Genomic DNA, 15,558 nt, shown 5'->3' with positions numbered 1-15,558 from the left:
CAGGAGTTTGGCTAGAGTCAGGAGAGTACTTGAGGCAGTGAGAAACTATTAATTTCATAAGAATGATCCAGCCAGAATTCTTAGATAAAACTGAGATCCAAATACCAGGGGGAAACAAATAAAACAACTGAAGCACAGTAACATTTTTTGAAAAATGAGTGGTATTTAATAGTTCCACAGAAGACAAGTGGAATGCAAGAAGGAAATCTCAAGCAGAAGGAGCAGAAGAAGGAGTGGTTCAAAGGCTTAAAATAACTGGTTTTATTCAGGGAATCGGAGCCTAGAATGGTAGCGTTTGCATGAAGAGATAAGAATGAGAGTTGAGTGTCTGTGTTGCTCTCCTTTTTTCTTTAACTAGATTTTGCATGCCATTTGAAGGTGGTGGATTATTCCATTAAGTGACCCACCTAAATACCAGCCCAGATAAAGATAGATGGTCTTCTTTCCACCTGCCTCTGACTTTTTCTACACTGATTTCTGTTGATCTTTATTGTGTCTTTGTTCCTTTTGAATTTGGGAGCCTAGGTCAAGACCATTTGTTTTGGTACTTCTCAACTGGCAACCCCACATGACATTTCCTCTGATAATTACTATTTCAGCTTTACATATCATAACAACAGGCAGCTCCACACTCAACCAGGCTACTAGTAGAGTAAGCTTGTAGCGTATTTGCTGTGTACTGTTCTTCCACCTCTGTCTGGGAAAGATCAGTTAGTTTTTAGGAACCTGTTCAAAGAGGTACTTGTATTATCAATCTAAGGAACTAAGAATTCATTCATTAGTGGGGTGTGAGACTCACTGGCGGAGTGGTGATGGACTCATTTTTTTCTTTTCATTCTCTTAACAGTGTTGGAGCCAAACATTTTTAATTTTGATGAAATAATTCATCAATTTTTTCTTTTATGAATTACGCTTTTGGTGTCATGTAAGAAATCATTGCCTAACCCAAGGTTGCAAAGATTTCTTCTATGTTTTCTTCTAGGAGTTTTATAGTTTTAGGTTTTACATTTAGATCTATGGTTCATAGAGTTAAATTTTATACAAGGCATGAGGTAAGGATCCAGGCCACTTTTTTGCATTGGATGCCCAATTGGAAAAACTACCCTTTCTCCATTGAATTACCTCTGCTCCTTTGCAGTTGTTTATATATTTATGAACTCTATTCTTTTCCACTGATTTATTTGTCTATCTGGACACCAATACCCCACTGTCTTAATTATATCAGCTTTATAGTACGTTTTAAAGTAAAATTGGTTCTTTTTTACCTCGTTGATGTATCTCTTTAAATTTTCTCAGCTATACTTTGTAGTTTTTAATGTTTAGGTTTTGCACATCTTTTGTTAGATTTATGCCTATGTATTGAAATTTTTGATACTACTGTAAATGGTATTATTCTTTTACTTTCAGTTTCTGATTTTTCATTGGTAGTATGTAGAAATAACATTTCTTTTTTATTATTATACTTTAAGTTCTGGGGTACATGTGCAGAACGTGCAGTTTTGTTACATAGGTATACATGTGCCATGGTGGTTTGCTGCACCCATCACCCTGTCACCTACATTAGGTATTTCTGCTAATGTTATCCCTCCCTTAGTCCCCTACCCCCCAACAGGCCCCAGTGTGTGATGTTCCCCTCCCTGTGTCCACGTGTTCACCTTGTTCAGCTCCCACTTATGAGTGAGAACATGCAGTGTTTTCGTTTTCTGTTCTTGTGATAGTTTGCTGAGAATGATGTTTCCAGCTTCATCCATGTCCCAGCAAAGGACATGAACTCATCATTTTTTATGGCTTCATAATATTCCATGGTGTATATGTGCCACATTTTCTTTATCCAGTCTGTCATTGATGGACATTTGGGTTTGTTCCAAGTCTTTGCTGTTGGGAATATTGCCACAGTAAACATACGTGTGCATGTGTCTTTATAGTAGAATGATTTATAATTATTTGGGTATATACCCAGTAATGGGATTGCTGGGTCAAATGGTATTTCTGGTTCTAGATCCCCGAGGAATCATCACACTGTCTTTCACAATGGCTGAACTAATTTACACTCTCATCAACAGTGTAAAAGCATTCCTATTTCTCCACATCCTCTCCAGCATCTGTTGTTTCCTGACTTTTTAATGATCGCCATTCTAACTGGCGTGAGATGGTATCTCATTGTTGTTTTGATTTACATTTCTCTAATAACCAGTGATAATGAGCATTTTTTCATGTTTGTTGGCTGCATAAATATCTTCTTTTGAAAAGTGTCTGTTTATATACTTTGCCCACTTATTGATGGGATTGTTTGCCTTTCTGTTGTAAATTTGTTTGAGTTCTTTGTAGATTGTGGATATTAGACCTTTGTCAGATGGATAGATTGCAAAAATTTTCTTCCACTCTGTAGGTTGCCTGTTCATTCTGATGATAGCTTTTTTTGCTGTGTAGAAGCTCTTCAGTTTAATTAGATTCCATTTGTCAGTTTTGGCTTTTTTTGCCATTGCTTTTGGTGTTTTAGACATTAAGTCTTTGCCCTTGCCTATGTCCTGAATGGTATTGCCTAGGTTTTCTTCTAGGGTTTTTATAGTTTTAGGTCTTATATTTAAGTGTTTAATCCATCTTGAGGTGATTTTTGTATAAGGTGTAAGGAAGGGGTCCAGTTTCAGTTTTCTGAATATGGCTAGCCAGTTTTCCCAACACCATTTATTAAATAGGGAATCTTTTCCCCATTGCTTGTTTGCGTCAGGTTTGTCAAAGATCAGATGGCTGTAGATGTGTGGTGAGGAATAATGTTTTTTAATATTCTGCTCTGCAGCTTTGCCAAACTCATTCATTAGCTCTCGTAGTTTTGTAGAGTCTATCAGTAGTTTTATGTAGATAGTCTTGTCATCTGAAAATAAAAACAGTTTTATTTCTTTTCAATTTGGATGGCTTTTATTTCTTTTTCTTGCCTTATTGCAGTGGCTAGAATCTCTGGTACGGTGTTGAACAGAAGTGGTAGGAATACACATCCATGTCCTGTTCCTGATCTTATGGGGAAGGCATTTGTCTTTCAGAATTAGGTATGATACTAGTTGTAGGTTTTTCATAGATGTTCTTATGTTGAGAATGTTCCTTTCCCTTCTTAATTTGTAGAGAGTTTTTATCAAAATGGATGCTGGATTTTTTAAAATGCTGTTCTGCATCCATTGAGATTATCAGATATTTTTTCATTTTTTGTTTGTTAATAGAGTAAATTACATTGATTAATTTCAAATGTTGAAACCACCTTGCCTTTCTGGGATAAATTCTACTTGCTCATGATGTATAATCCTTTCTCGATATTATTGAATTTTATTTTATAAATGTTTGCTTAAAATTTTAATGTGTTCAGAAGCTTTTTTTCTTTTTGGGACAGGATCTTCCTCTGTTACCCAGCTGGAGTGCAATGGCACAGTCATTGCTCTTTGCAGCCTCAACCTCCTGGGCTCAAGCGATCCTTCTGCCTCAGCCTCTTGAGTAACTGGGACTGCAGGCACATGCCACCATATCTGGCTAATTTTTTTTTTTTTTTTCTTTTTGTACAGATAGGGTCTCCCTATGTTTCCCAGGCTGGTCTTGAACTTCTGGGTTCAAGTGATCCTCTTGTCTCCCAAAGTGCTAGGATTATAGGCATGAGCTATCATGCCCAACCTATGGAGCTTTTGTGCTTTTCTTTTTTTCTTCCTTTTTTTTTCTTGCCAAGGGTCTCACTGTCACCCAGGCTGGAGTTTAGTGGTACACTTGTAGCTCACTACAACCTGGAATTCCTAGGCTGAAGCCCTCCACCTGCCTCAGCCTTCTGATCAGCTAGGACTACAGGCATGTGCCACTGCACCTGGCTAATATATTTTTTTTTTTTGGTAGAAGCGGGGTCTCCCTTTGTCACCCAGGCTGGTCTTGAACTCCTGGGCTCAGGTGATCCTCTTGTCTCCCAAAGTGCTGGGATTATAGGCATGAGCTATCATGCCCAACCTATGAAGCTTTTTTGCTTTTCTTTTTTTTCTCTCTCCCTTTTTTTTCTTTCTTGCGCAAGGGCCTCATTGTCACCCAGGCTGGAGTTTAGTGGTACACTTGTAGCTCACTACAACCTGGAACTCCTAGGCTAAGCCTTCCACCTGCCTCACCCTCTGAGTAGCTAGGACTATAGGCATGTGCCACTGCACTGGCTAATTTTTTTTTTTTTTTATTATTATACTTTAAGTTCTAGGGTGCATGTGCATAACGTGCAGGTTTGTTACATATGTATACTTGTGCCATGTTGGTGTGCTGCACCCATCAACTCGTCAGCACCCATCAATTCATCATTTATATCAGGTATAACTCCCAATGAAATCCCTCCCCCTTCCCCCCTACCCCCTCCCCGTGATAGGCCCCAGTGTGTGATGTTCCCCTTCCCCAGTCCAGGTGATCTCATTGTTCAGTTCCCACCTATGAGTGAGAACATGCGGTGTTTGGTTTTCTGTTCTTGTGATAGTTTGCTAAGAATGATGGTTTCCAGCTGCATCCATGTCCCTACAAAGGATGCAAACTCATCCTTTTTTATGGCTGCATAGTATTCCATGGTGTATATGTGCCACATTTTCTTAATCCAGTCTGTCACTGATGGACATTTGGGTTGATTCCAAGTCTTTGCTATTGTGAATAGTGCCACAATAAACATACCTGTGCATGTGTCTTTATAACAGCATGATTTATAATCCTTTGGGTATATACCCAGTAGTGGGATGGCTGGGTCATATGGTACATCTAGTTCTAGATCCTTGAGGAATCGCCATACTGTTTTCCATAATGGTTGAACTAGTTTACAGTCCCACCAACAGTGTAAAAGTGTTCCTATTTCTCCACATCTTCTCCAACACCTGCTGTTTCCTGACTTTTTAATGATTGCCATTCTAACTGGTGTGAGATGGTATCTCATTGTGGTTTTGATTTGCATTTCTCTGATGGCCAGTGATGATGAGCATTTTTTCATGTGTCTGTTGGCTGTACGAATGTCCTCTTTTGAAAAATGTCTGTTCATTTCCTTTCCCCACTTTTTGATGGGGTTGTTTGCTTTTTTTTTGTAAATTTGTTTGAGTTTTTTGTAGGTTCTGGATATCAGCCCTTTGTCAGATGAGTAGATTGCAAATATTTTCTCCCATTCTGTAGGTTGCCTGTTCACTCTGATGGTAGTTTCTTTTGCTGTGCAGAAGCTCTTTAGTTTAATGAGATCCCATTTGTCAATTTTGGCTTTTGTTGCCGTTGCTTTTGGTGTTTTAGACATGAAGTCCTTGCCCATGCCTATGTCCTGAATGGTACTACCTAGGCTTTCTTCTAGGGTTTTTATGGTTTTAGGTCTAACATTTAAGTCTCTAATCCATCTTGAATTAATCTTCGTATAAGGAGTAAGGAAAGGATCCAGTTTCAGCTTTCTACATATGGCTAGCCAATTTTCCCAGCACCATTTATTGAATAGGGAATCCTTTCCCCATTTCTTGTTTCTCTCAGGTTTGTCAAAGATCAGATGGCTGTAGTTGTATGGTATTATTTCTGAGGACTCTGTTCTGTTCCATTGGTCTATATCTCAGTTTTGGTACCAGTACCATGCTGTTTTGGTTACTGTAGCCTTGTAGTATAGTTTGAAGTCAGGTAGCATGATGCCTCCAGCTTTGTTCTTTTGACTTAGGATTGTCTTGGCAATGCAGGCTCTTTTTTGGTTCCATATGAACTTTAAAGCCGTTTTTTCCAATTCTGTGAAGAAACTCATTGGTAGCTTGATGGGGATGGCATTGAATCTATAAATAACCTTGGGCAGTATGGCCATTTTCACGATATTGATTCTTCCTATCCGTGAGCATGGTATGTTCTTCCATTTGTTTGTGTCCTCTTTGATTTCACTGAGCAGTGGTTTGTAGTTCTCCTTGAAGAGGTGCTTTACATCCCTTGTAAGTTGGATTCCTAGGTATTTTATTCTCTTTGAAGCAAATGTGAATGGAAGTTCATTCATGATTTGGCTCTCTGTTTGTCTGTTACTGGTATATAAGAATGCTTGTGATTTTTGCACATTAATTTTGTATCCTGAGACTTTGCTGAAGTTGCTTATCAGCTTAAGGAGATTTTGGGCTGAGACAATGGGGTTTTCTAAATATACAATTATGTCATCTGCAAACAGGGACAATTTGACTTCTTCTTTTCCTAACTGAATACCCTTGATTTCTTTCTCTTGCCTGATTGCCCTAGCCAGAACTTCCAACACTATGTTGAATAGGAGTGGTGAGAGAGGGCATCCCTGTCTTGTGCCAGTTTTCAAAGGAATTTTTCCAGTTTTTGCCCATTCAGTATGATATTAGCTGTGGGTTTGTCATAAATAGCTCTTATTATTTTGAGATACGTTCCATCAATACCAATTTATTGAGCGTTTTTAGCAAGAAGGGCTGTTGAATTTTGTCAAAAGCCTTTTCTGCATCTATTGAGATAATCATGTGGTTCTTGTCTTTGGTTCTGTTTATATGCTGGATTACGTTTATTGATTTGCGAATGTAGAACCAGCCTTGCATCCCAGGGATGAAGCCCGCTTGATCTTGGTGGATAAGCTTTTTGATGTGCTGCTGAATCTGTTTTGCCAGTATTTTATTGAGGATTTTTGCATCGATGTTCATCAGGGATATTGGTCTAAAATTCTGGTTTTTTGTTGTGTCTCTGCCAGGCTTTGGTATCAGGATGATGTTGGCCTCATAAAATGAGTTAGGGAGGATTCCCTCTTTTTCTATTGATTGGAATAGTTTCAGAAGGAATGGTACCAGCTCCTCCTTGTACCTCTGGTAGAATTCAGCTGTGAATCCATCTGGTCCTGGACTTTTTTTGGTTGGTAGGCTATTAATTATTGCCTCAATTTCAGAGCCTGCTGTTGGTCTATTCAGGGATTCAACTTCTTCCTGGTTTAGTCTTGGGAGAGTGTAAGTGTCCAGGAAATTATCCATTTCTTCTAGATTTTTTAGTTGATTTGCGTAGAGGTGTTTATAGTATTCTCTGATGGTAGTTTGTATTTCTGTGGGGTCGGTGATGATATCCCCTTTATTTTTTATTGCGTCTATTTGATTCTTCTCTCTTTTCTTCTTTATTAGTCTTGCTAGCGGTCTGTCAATTTTGTTGATCTTTTCAAAAAACCAACTCCTGGATGCATTGATTTTTTGGAGGGTTTTTTGTGTCTCTATCTCCTTCAGTTCTGCTCTGATCTTAGTTATTTCTTGCCTTCTGCTAGCTTTTGAATGTGTTTGCTCTTGCCTCTCTAGTTCTTTTAATTGTAATGTTAGAATGTCAATTTTAGATCTTTCCAGCTTTCTCTTGTGGGCATTTAGTGCTATATATTTCCCTGTACACACTGCTTTAAATGGGTCCCAGAGATTCTGGTATGTTGTATCTTTGTTCTCATTGGTTTCAAAGAACATCTTTATTTCTGCCTTCATTTCATTATGTACCCAGTAGTCATTCAGGAGCAGGTTGTTCAGTTTCCATGTAGTTGAGCGGTTTTGATTGAGTTTCTCAGTCCTGAGTTTTAGTTTGATTGCACTGTGGTCTGAGAGACAGTTTCTTATAATTTCTGTTCTTGTACATTTGCTGAGGAGTGCTTTACTTTCAGTTATGTGGTCAATTTTGGAATAAGTGTGATGTGGTGCTGAGAAGAACGTATATTCTGTTGATTTGGGGTGGAGAGTTCTATAGATGTCTATTAGGTCTGCTTGGTGCAGAGCTGAGTTCAATTCCTGGATATCCTTGTTAACTTTCTGTCTCGTTGATCTGTCTAATGTTGACAGTGGAGTGTTGAAGTCTCCCATTATTATTGTATGGGAGTCTAAGTCTTTTTGTAAGTCTCTAAGGACTTGCTTTATGAATCTGGGTGCTCCTGTATTGGGTGCATATATATTTAGGAGAGTTAGCTCTTCCTGTTGAATTGATCCCTTTACCATTATGTAATGGCCTTCTTTGTCTCTTTTGATCTTTGATGGTTTAAAGTCTGTTTTATCAGAGACTAGGATTGCAACCCCTGCTTTTTTTTGTTCTCCATTTGCTTGGTAGATCTTCCTCCATCCCTTTATTTTGAGCCTGTGTATGTCTCTGCATGTGAGATGGGTCTCCTGAATACAGCAGACTGATGGGTCTTGACTCTTGGTTTGCCAATCTGTGTCTTTTAATTGGAGCATTTAGTCCATTTACATTTAAGGTTAATATTGTTATGTGTGAAGTTGATCCTGCCATTATGATATTAACTGGTTATTTTGCTCGTTATTTGATGCAGTTTCTTCCTAGCCTCGATGGTCTTTACATTTTGGCATGTTTTTGCAATGGCTGGTTCCAGTTGTTCCTTTCCATGTTTAGTGCTTCCTTCAGGGTCTCTTGAAGGAAGAGTGGTGACAAAATCTCTAAGCATTTGCTTATCTGTAAAGGATTTTATTTCTCCTCCACTTATGAAACTTAGTTTGGCTGGATATGAAATTCTGGGTTGAAAATTGTTTTCTTTAAGAATGTTGAATATTGGCCCCCACTCTCCTCTGGCTTGTAGAGGTCTGCCGAGAGATCTGCTGTTAGTCTAATGGGCTTCCCTTTGTGGGTAACCCGACCTTTCTCTCTGGCTGCCCTTAAGATTTTTTCCTTCATTTTAACTTTGGTGAGTCTGGCAATTATGTGTCTTGGAGTTGCTCTTCTGGAGGAGTATCTTTGTGGCGTTCTCTATATTTCCTGAATTTGAATGTTGGCCTGCCCTACTAGGTTGGGGAAGTTCTCCTGGATGATATCCTGAAGAGTGTTTTCCAACCTGGTTCCATTTTCCCTCTCACTTTCAGGCACCCCAATCAGATGTAGATTTGGTCTTTTTACATAATCCCATACTTCTTGCAGGCTTTGTTCATTTCTTTTTCTTCTTTTTTCTTTTGGTTTCTCTTCTCGCTTCGTTTCATTCATTTGATCCTCAATCGCTGATACTCTTTCTTCCAGTTGATCGAGTCGGTTACTGAAGCTTGTGCATTTGTCACGTATTTCTCGTGTCATGGTTTTCATCTCTGTCATTTCGTTTATGACCTTCTCTGCATTAATTATTCTAGCTGTCAATTCTTCCACTCTTTTTTCAAGATTTTTAGTTTCTTTGCGCTGGGTACGTAATTCCTCCTTTAGTTTTGAGAAGTTTGATGGACTGAAGCCTTCTCCTCTCAACTCGTCAAAGTCATTCTCTGACCAGCTTCGATCCATTGCTGGCGATGAGCTGCGCTCCTTTGCAGGGGGAGATGTGCTCTTATTTTTTGAATTTCCAGCTTTTCTGCCCTGCTTTTTCCCCATCTTTGTGATTTTATCTGCCGCTGATCTTTGATGATGGTGACATACTGATGGGGTTTTGGTGTAGGTGTCCTTCCTGTTTGATAGTTTTCCTTCTGTCAGGACCCTCAGCTGCAGGTCTGTTGGAGATTGCTTGAGGTCCACTCCAGACCCTGTTTGCCTGGGTATCAGCAGCAGAGGTTGCAGAAGATAGAATATTGCTGAACAGCGAGTATACCTGTCTGATTCTTACTTTGGAAGCTTCCTCTCAGGGGTGTACTCCACCCTGTGAGGTGTGGGGTGTCAGACTGCCCCTAGTGGGGGATGTCTCCCAGTTAGGCTACTCAGGGGTCAGGGACCCACTTGAGCAGGCAGTCTGTCCCTTCTCAGATATCACCCTCCGAGGGGGAAGATCCACTGCTCTCTTCAAAGCTGTCAGACAGAGTCGTTTGCGTCTGCAGAGGTTCCTGCTGCTTTTTTTGTTGTTGTTGTTTAGCTGTGCCCTGTCCCCAGAGGTGGAGTCTACAGAGACAGGCAGGTTTCCTTGAGCTGCTGTGAGCTCCACCCAGTTCGAGCTTCCCAGCAGCTTTGTTTACCTACTTAAGCCTCAGCAATGGTGGGCGCCCCTCCCCCAGCCTCGCTGCTCCCTTGCGGTTAGATCGCAGACTGCTGTGCTAGCAATGAGGGAGGCTCCGTGGCCGTGGGACCCTCCCGGCCAGGTGTGGGATACAATCTCCTGGTGTGTCCGTTTGCTCAAAGCACAGTATTGGGGTGGGAGTCACCCGATTTTCCGGGTGTTCTGTGACTCAGTTCCCCTGGCTAGGAAAAGGGACTGCCTTCCCCCTTGCACTTCCCAGGTGAGGTGATGCCTCGCCCTGCTTCAGCTCTCACTGGTCGGGCTTCAGCAGCTGACCAGCACCGATTGTCCGGCACTCCCTAGTGAGATGACCCCAGTACCTCAGTTGAAAATGCAGAAATCACCGGTCTTCTGTGTCGCTCGTGCTGGGAGTTGGAGACTGGAGTTGTTCCTATTCGGCCATCTTGCTCCGCCCCCCTGGCTAATATTTTTATTTTTATTTTTTTGTTGAAGCCAGGTCTCCCTCTGTCACCCAGACTCGTCTTGAACTCTTGGTTTTAGGCAGTCCTCCCACTTTAGCCTCTTAAAGTGCCTTTTTTCCCCCACTTCCCAATATTTTTGTCTGGTTTTAATCTCAGGTAATGCCAGCCTCTAAGAATTACTTGGAAAATGTTTTGTACTCTTCAACTTTCTGTAAGAGTTTGTATAAAATGGTGTTATTTCTTCCTTAAATATTTGATAGAATTCACCAGTGAAGCCAACTGGACCTGAAGTTTTCTTTGTGGAAAAGTTTTAAAATACAAACTCAATTTATTTAATAAATAAAGAGCTATTCAGTACTCTGTATTGTACTCGAGAAGAACCTCTGCAGGTCTCACATTCCCTAGAATTCTTTCTTTGTGCAGTCTTCTATCCTTTGTCCTGCCAATTCTAGTTCACTTAATCTCCACTACTTCTCAGCTCCACCTCTTAATAAGAGTCCAGTGATCTCCACTTGCATTTCCTCCCCCTGTGTCATGGCCCTGGAAAGTCTCTTAAATCATTAAGGTGGGGCAATCATAGGGCTTACCTCATTTGTTTCATGTCTCTGATTATCATCGTCTGATGTCTAGTGTACTATAAGACATTGATGATTTATTTGCTTGCTTTTTCATGTGTCAGGCAGAAAAGTGGTCCATGGTATTTCTTCTTGAGTATAAGCAGAAGTCCTATTCAAGTTGCCCTACTTTTTGATGTCTTAAACTCAGGTATCTTACTCCTACTATAACTGTTCTTTGACCTCCTCAGACATCTATCCTTTGAGCCCTTCATTTTCTTTACTTCCTTGACTGCTTCCCAGTTTGTTTTTACTGGTGTCTTTTATAGGCTGTAACCATTACCCATTAGTCCTTCTGCTCTTGTCAGTAATCTTAATGTGATTACGCCCCTGCTTCTCTATAGCTGATGCCCAGTAACACCTCATGCCATGATTGGTTGGTTTTCCTTTACAGTTCTCATATCCAATGCTGTTCAGTACCTATAGATAGCTCAACCCTCTGGATAAGTGCCTTCACAAAGTCAAGGTTAACAGAGCTAGTAGGTGACTGAGCTGAGATTTGAACCCAGGCAGTCTAGTTTCAGTGTCTCTTTTCTTAACTACTACACAAAAAGCATACTTGCAAGAAAGGAAAACTGTAGACCTGTTTCACTTATGCATGTTGGAACTAAAATCCAAAATAAAATATTAGCAAATTGAAACTCAATGTGTATGTGTGTGTATATATATATACATACATGCACCAGCATCTTCATATATTTAGGAAAGGCAAATTAAACAAGTGATATAAGTACTTGTAGAATGAAGGAAGTAACAATTTAAGTTACAGTAAAATTTTCTTCAGATTATAGTCAATCTATGAAGATTGAAAGTGTTTCCCTCATTATTAATACATAATTTACTTCTTACCCTATTTTAATTACTGAGGACACAGATCTAGTTTTTTCCTTAATTGAAAACTCGGGGAAAAGAGAGGTTTGTATTGTGATTAATAGTTTTTCTTGGCCGGGCGCGGTGGCTCAAGCCTGTAATCCCAGCACTTTGGGAGGCTGAGACGGGCGGATCACGAGGTCAGGAGATCGAGACCATCCTGGCGAACACGGTGAAACCCCGTCTCTACTAAAAATACAAAAACTAGCCGGGCGAGGCGACGGGCGCCTGTAGTCCCAGCTACTCGGGAGGCTGAGGCAGGAGAATGGCGTAAACCCGGGAGGCGGAGCTTGCAGTGAGCTGAGATCCGGCCACTGCACTCCAGTCCGGGCGACAGAGCGAGACTCCGCCTCAAAAAAAAAAAAAAAAAAAAAATAGTTTTTCTTTTTTTAAAATTTATCTTGTAGGTTCACGAGTGCATGTGCAGGTTTGGTATATGGGTAAACTTGTGTCATGGGCGTTTGTTGTACAGATTATTTTGTTACCCAGGTATTAAGCCTAATACCCATTAGTTACTTGTCCTGATCCTCTCCCTTCTCCCACCCTTCACCCTCCAATAGGCCACAGTGTGTGTTGGTCCCCTCCATGTGTTCTTATCATTTAGTTCCCACTTACAATGAGAACATGCTGTATTTGGTTTTCTGTTCCTGCATTAGTTTGCTAAGGATAATGGCCTTCAGCTCCATCCATATTCCTGCAAAGGACATGATCTCGTTCTTCTTTATGGCTGCATAGTATTCCATGGTATACATGTACCACATTTTCTTTAACCAGTCCACCATTGATGGGCATTAAGGTTGGTTTCATGTCTTTACTCTTGTGAATAGTGTTGCAATGGACATACATGCTCATGTGTCTTTGTGGTAGAATGACTTATATTCCTTTTGACCCTTTCGTATGGGATTATACTCAGTAATGGGATTAAAGGGTCGAATGGTATTTCTGTCTTTAGGTGTGTGAGGAATTGCCACACTGTCTTCCACAATGGTTGAACTAATTTCCACTCCCACCAAAATGTATAAATGTTCCTTTTTCTCCACAACTTCACCAGCATCTGTTATTTTTTGACTTTTTAATAATAGCCATTCTAAGTGGTGTGAGATAGTATCTCACTGTGGTTTTAATTTACATTTCTCTAGTGATCAGTGATGTTGAGCTTTTTTTCGTATGCTTGCTGACCACATATATGTCTTGTTTTAAAAGGTGTCTGTTCATGAGCTTTGCCCACTTTTTAATGGGATTTTTTTCTTGTAAATTTAAGTTCCTTATAGATGCTAAATATTAGACCTTTGTCAGATGCACAGTTTGCAGAAATTTTCTCCCACTCTGCAGCTTGTTCACTCTGTAGATAGTTTCCTTTGCTGTGCCAAAGCTCCTAATTTTAATTGGTTTCCATTTGTCTGCGGCTTGTTCACTCTGTAGATAGTTTCCTTTGCTGTGCCAAAGCTCCTAATTTTAATTGGTTTCCATTTGTCAGTTTTTGCTTTTGTTGCAATTGCTTTGGGCATTTTTGTCATGAAACCTTTGCCTACTCCTATGTCCAGATGGTGTTGCCTAAGTTGTCTTCTGGGGTTTTTATAGTTTGGGGTTTTACGTTTAAGTCTTTAATTCATCTTCAGTTATTATTTATATATTGTGTAAGCAAGGAGTCCAGTTTCAGTCTTTTTTCATATGGCTTGCCAGTTATCCAAGCACCATTTAAAGTAGGGAATTCTTTCCCAATTGCTTGTTTTTGTCAGGTTTGTTGAAGATCAGATAGTTGTAGGTATGTGACTTTAATTCTGCGTTCACTATTGTGTTCCACTGGCCTATGTGTCTGTTTTTTGCACCAGTACCATGCTGTTTTGGTTACTGTGGCCCTGTAGTGTAGTTCGAAGTCAGGAAACATGATACCTCCAGGTTTGTTCTTTTTGCTTAGAATTGCTTTGGCTATTTAGTCTGGTTTTTGGTTTCATATGAATTTTAAAGTTTTTTCCAGAGAAACACTCCATAGTTTTCTGTGTAGGAGTCTTAAACATCTTCTATTGTATTTATTCCTAGGCATTGATTTTTTTTATGGTACTATAAATAGCATCTTTTACTGTTTTCTAACTTTATGTTGCCAGTATCTAGAAATATAATTAATTTTTATATATTGACCTTGTATCCAACCACTTTGTAATCTTAATGATTGATTTTTAAGAATGTATCTGTGGTTTTTTTGGATTAATCACATATGCACTTGTAACTATGAATAATGACAGTTGTTTCATCCTTTCTAGCCTTTATACCTTCTAGGTCTTTTTCTTGCTTTACTGAATTAACTTTGACCTCCAATAGAGTGTTGAGTAAATGTTATAAGAATTTATCCTTATGTGATTCCTAATTCGGGGGAAAGTTTTCAACATTTTTACTCATAAGTATGATGTTTGTTGTGTATTTTACATAAGCATTCATTGTAATAACAGTGTTCCCTTATCGTCTTACTTTGCTAAGACTTTATTATGAATATATCTTGAATTTCATCAGATGCTTTTTAAAAATAACTTTTGAGATGAACATAGTTTTTATAATTTTTTGCTAGTTTATTTTCAATTTCTTTATTTTCTGGGCTTATCTTTATTTACCCCACTTGGCTTTCTTTGAATTTAATTTGGTGCTGTTTTTCTAAATTCTTGGAATTCATATGTAACTTCAGACTTTTTCTCTAGTATATGCAATTAAAGCTACAGACTTCTCTTTAAGAAAGTTTTGAGGTATCGCATTTTCACTATTGTTCACTTCAAAATACCTTAAAATTTATTTTGTAATTCCTCCTGAGATCTTTCTTCTTCTTCTTCTTTTTTTTTTTCTTTTTTGAGATATAGTCTTGCTCTGTTGCCCAGGCTGGAGCGTAGTGCAATCACAGCTCACTGTAGCCTCAAACTCCTAGGCTCAAGTGATTTCCTGCTTTGTCCTGCCAAAGCAATGAGATAATAGTCATGAGCTATCATGCCTGGCCAAAAGTGGTTTCTGAACTTCCAAACATAGAGGATTTTCCTTTCTTGATACTAACTTTATTGTGCTGTTGTAAGGTAACATACTGTCTTTGGTTTCAGCCCTTTGAACATTATCGAGACTTTCTTTTACCAGTAAATAATCAACATTAAATGTTCTGTGTGATCTTGAAAAGAATGTGTGATTGCAAATTTCTTGGGTACTATGTTGTATGTATGCTACTTTTCTTGATGTAAATAAAAATATGGTCTTGTTATTTCTTTTTTTTTCTTTCTCTTTTCTTCTTCTTTTTTTTTTTTTCAGAGTCTCACTCTGTCACCCAGGCTGGGGTGCAGTGGTGCGGTCTTGCCTCACTACAACCTCTGCCTCCCAGGTACAAGTGATTCTCCTGCCTCAGCCTCCCAAGTAGCTGGGATTACAGGCGTGTGCCACTACACTCGGCTGATTTTTGTAGTTTTAGTAGAGATGGGGTTTTGCCATGTTGGCCAGGGTGGTCTCGAACTCCCGACCTCAAGTGATCCACCTGCCTCGGTCTCCCAAAGTGCTAGGATTACAGGCATGAGCCCCCGGGCCTGGGCTGGCCTTGTTATTACCGAGACCTCTCACCTTTATTCTGGTGAATAAAGGTCTTCCCCCATTGTCTCTTACCCACTCCTGTTTAATTTGGATTCTTTGTCCTGCAATTTCTCCTCAAGGTGGAGGTTTGTCCTGGAAGAGTTTCAAAATTTCAATTCGTTTTAAGAATTCTAAA

General features: G+C 39.6%; 1 protein-coding gene across 6 annotated transcripts in view; it reads left to right on the top strand.

The window, feature by feature from the left end:
- SCLT1 (sodium channel and clathrin linker 1) overlaps positions 1–15,558 on the top strand; it is a 217,097-nt gene that overhangs the window by 2,093 nt on the left and 199,446 nt on the right. The window lies entirely within an intron of this gene.

This window comes from Trachypithecus francoisi, unplaced genomic scaffold, assembly GCF_009764315.1.
Source record: "Trachypithecus francoisi isolate TF-2019V2 unplaced genomic scaffold, Tfra_2.0 Lachesis_group1, whole genome shotgun sequence".
NCBI lineage: Eukaryota > Metazoa > Chordata > Mammalia > Primates > Cercopithecidae > Trachypithecus > Trachypithecus francoisi.
This window is presented reverse-complemented; position numbering and strand designations above follow the sequence as displayed.